Source organism: Carlito syrichta, unplaced genomic scaffold (genome assembly GCF_000164805.1).
Source record: "Carlito syrichta isolate Samal-C Ts95f unplaced genomic scaffold, Tarsius_syrichta-2.0.1 Scaffold26968, whole genome shotgun sequence".
In the NCBI taxonomy this organism is placed as follows: domain Eukaryota; kingdom Metazoa; phylum Chordata; class Mammalia; order Primates; family Tarsiidae; genus Carlito; species Carlito syrichta.
Genome location: NW_006971064.1, coordinates 3,360 through 6,859, shown reverse-complemented (window position 1 = coordinate 6,859; position 3,500 = coordinate 3,360). Strand labels below are relative to the sequence as shown.

At 35.1% G+C, this 3,500-nt stretch overlaps 1 pseudogene; it reads right to left on the bottom strand.

Moving 5' to 3' along the window:
• Positions 1–2,647: 2,647 nt before the first annotated feature.
• On the bottom strand, positions 2,648–3,162 carry LOC103268851 (annotated as a pseudogene).
• Between the last annotated feature and the right edge of the window lie 338 nt (positions 3,163–3,500).

Below are 3,500 nucleotides of genomic sequence, written 5' to 3'. Positions count from 1 at the left end.
CAAAAAAAAAAAAAAAAATCTGCCAGGATTCACCATATTCTGGCCCATAAAACAAAGGCAAATACATTTTAAAGTATTACTATCACACACATTATAATTTCTCACTACCATGTATTAAAGTATAAATTAATAATTAAAAATAGCTTTCTAAATTCCAATAATTGAAAATTGAACAACATATTTCTAAATTAACCACGTCACAAGAGATCACAAGAAAATTTGTGAAATATTTGGAATTGAACAGATGGAAACATAAAATACAAACTTGTGGGACAAGTCTCAAGTCTTTTTTCTTTAAACTCTATATTTATGAAATGTAGATAAATCAAAATCTAAGTTTCCAGCTTAATTAACTATAAAAGCAATGAATTGTATTAAATGAAAAAGGTTGAAAATGTAGATCAATATAAGAACATAGTAGGTCCAGAAATTCACACATCTTTTGATCTTTTGAAGGAATTTCAGTCTTTGCAACAAACAGTTTTGGAAACATTTGAACGTCTTATGTAGAAAAAAACTTGAACCTTATTTTGAACCATACTTTAAAATGATGTAAAGACCTAGGTGTAAAACCTAATGCTATAAAGTATATTTTTTAAAAATATTGGAAATCATTAATCATTAATTATTAGGTAGGATTAAAAATAAAAATGTTTTAAAGATACATATTCATCAAAACAAAGAAAATTTGGTTTCTTAAAAGACACTTAAAAAAATAAACCAGGCGACCCCCTCAGATCCCCTCTCACTGTAGGAGCTTTTCCATCCTCTCAATAAATCCTCCTTTAAAAAAATTTTTTTTAAATGAATACATAAATATACCACAGAAGAAGAGAATATAAATTGTAAGATATGTCTGTGAAAGAACTGGACTTCATTACATGTAAACACTCTCTCAATAATTAAAAAAAGCACAATAAAATGTGGGTAAAGAATTGTATATATATTTTAATAAAGAAGAGATATGGATACAAGACAAGCATCCCAAAAGAATGATGCTAGTCAATATTACTCAAGAGGGAGATGGAGATCATTCATGAGAAATAGGTATTCAACAAACTTTATAAACAGTTAGACAAAAAACACAGGGAACAGACAGAAAACCTCAAATCCACATGTAAAGACTATACAAGGAAAATTTCTAATAAAGTGTACATCACATTGAGTCCAGAAATATATTTAAAAGAATAAAATTAATATTCAGTACAGGATCACTTCTGAGATGCAATGATAATTTAACTTCAGAACTAAGAAAAGGATAACAGTTGATTTTCTTTTTTTGAGTTGGAGTTTCATTCCAATGCCCAGGCTGGAGTGCCATGGCACATTCATGGCCCTCCTAGCATCAACCTGCTAGTGGGCTCTGGTGATCCTTCCACCTCAGCCTTCCAAGTAGCCAGAACTATAGGCACGTGCTACCATGCCCAAGTAATTTTTTATTTAATGTAGTGACAAGGTCTCACCAAATTGCCCAGGTGGGTCTCGCACCCACAGGCTCAGGCAATTCACTCGCCTCGGCCTTTCAAAGTGCTGGGATTATAGGCTGAGCCACCAAGTTCAGCCAACAGCTGACTTCTCATCAGAAACTTTATAAGACAAAAGACACAGAAGTGATGTCTTGGAAGTATTGAAAAAATTAATACATTTATGACAGGAGAAATAATAAAGAATGACACAGCCCTAGACACAGGAAAAGCATTTGTTCAATTCTATACTGATTAGTTTCAGCACTAAGCAAACAAAGAATATAAAGAAAATTACTTGATGTGTTAAAGGAGTCAATAAAAAGTGTTATTAAAATTAACTGTATAAACTCCTTAATATTCAAGAATGTGATAGAAATTTCTGTGGGCAGTACTCCTCTTCAACATTAAGTTGAACCTTCCAGCCAGTACAATATAGCAAACAAACAAACAAACAAAAAAACATACAGACAGGGGGAACTATCCATACTCACAGATAATATATGAATGTTTTAATAAAAATTCAACAAATATATTGAAAAATAGAATTACACACAAAAAGAAAATGCATATAAAAACTATAAATAACTTGTGTTCCTGTAGGCCAGATACTAATTAAAAGTTTGCTGAAATAAACATTCTGTAAAGCAAAATCCTATGTAACACATGGGTATAATTCTAACAATATATGTCTGAGTACAGGCAAAGGCCTTCAGCCATGAAAATACACTGGAGCACAAGAGCAGACAATACAAGTTGGTTGGTCACACTCTCAGGAGAATGAGGCGAGTGTTCAGTGCTGCACTGGCTGTTGCAGTGGCTCTGTTGACAGTCCTCCTGGTCTAGTGACTCTCCTGTTTTGCATTTCAACCTCTCTGCATCAATTTCTTTTCTTTCTTTCTTCTTTTTCTTCTTCCTTTTTTTTTTTAATGACACGTGTATTAACAATGCAGTTGCACATAGAATGCTAAGAGCACTTTCCTTCATATTTACAGAAGGGCTTGAATGTACAGACTTTCTATTAGTGATCACAGCATAGCACATCTAAAGCGAGTGCCTAAGTTAGATGTATTATCATTTACACCGAATTTAAATGTTTAACGGCAATAATGGGGGAAGGAGGGTACATAAGTTTATTTTACATAACTGACCGAAAAATAAATTCAAGAACTAGCAAATAGAATCTAATATGGTCTCATGCGCCCCAAGTGGGGTGGTACCTGGGTTTGGGGGGGTGACACCATGTCCAAATAATTTGGTATCTGAAACTTCTGCGACTGTGGCGTCATAGAGCCATCAGTCCCCTTTGTGCCAGACATGGTGCTGCCGATCTCCTTAACTCGGTAGCCAGGTCTTTTGACATTGGTGAAAACGATGGCAAAATTGAAGTGTGTGCCCTTCTTTCTAGCTTCTGGGTAGATTTCTTTCACTAAACTAGGCAGTTCTTTCAAGGTAGCATCTATCCAGATGCACATCTGCAGCTCGCTGGACAGCACGTTCCTGCGGGAGAACTCATCATGTGGTGGTGGCAGCGGTTGGGGTGGTAAGGACACGTAGCAGCAGCGGGCATGTCTTCTTGGGTGGATCGGTTTCTCTGACTCCTTCTTGATCTCCTGGATGGCCACGCGCGACTCCACCGCCATCTTCCTCCTGCGCCCCTGAGACTGTCGTCCTGACCTCTGACCCCCGCCACAAGCATGAGCCCAGAGTCCTGCATCAATTTCATACTGCTCTTCTTTCTTCATCCCACTTTAACTTTCTGATGAAACTTTAGATGAATTTCATTAGTATCTATTCAAGGAAGCAAGGGAGTGTGTCTATTGTACAGAGTCCTCTAAGAGAAAATAATAATGATCACTAGCATTTAATAAATTCTAACCAGCATCCAAATGCTTTGTAGATTATCATATATATATGAAATATGGTGTATAATTCTCTATATATACCTATATATATATACACATATATGTGTGTGTGTGTATATATATATATATATATATATATATATATATATATATATATATATACCTAGTAACA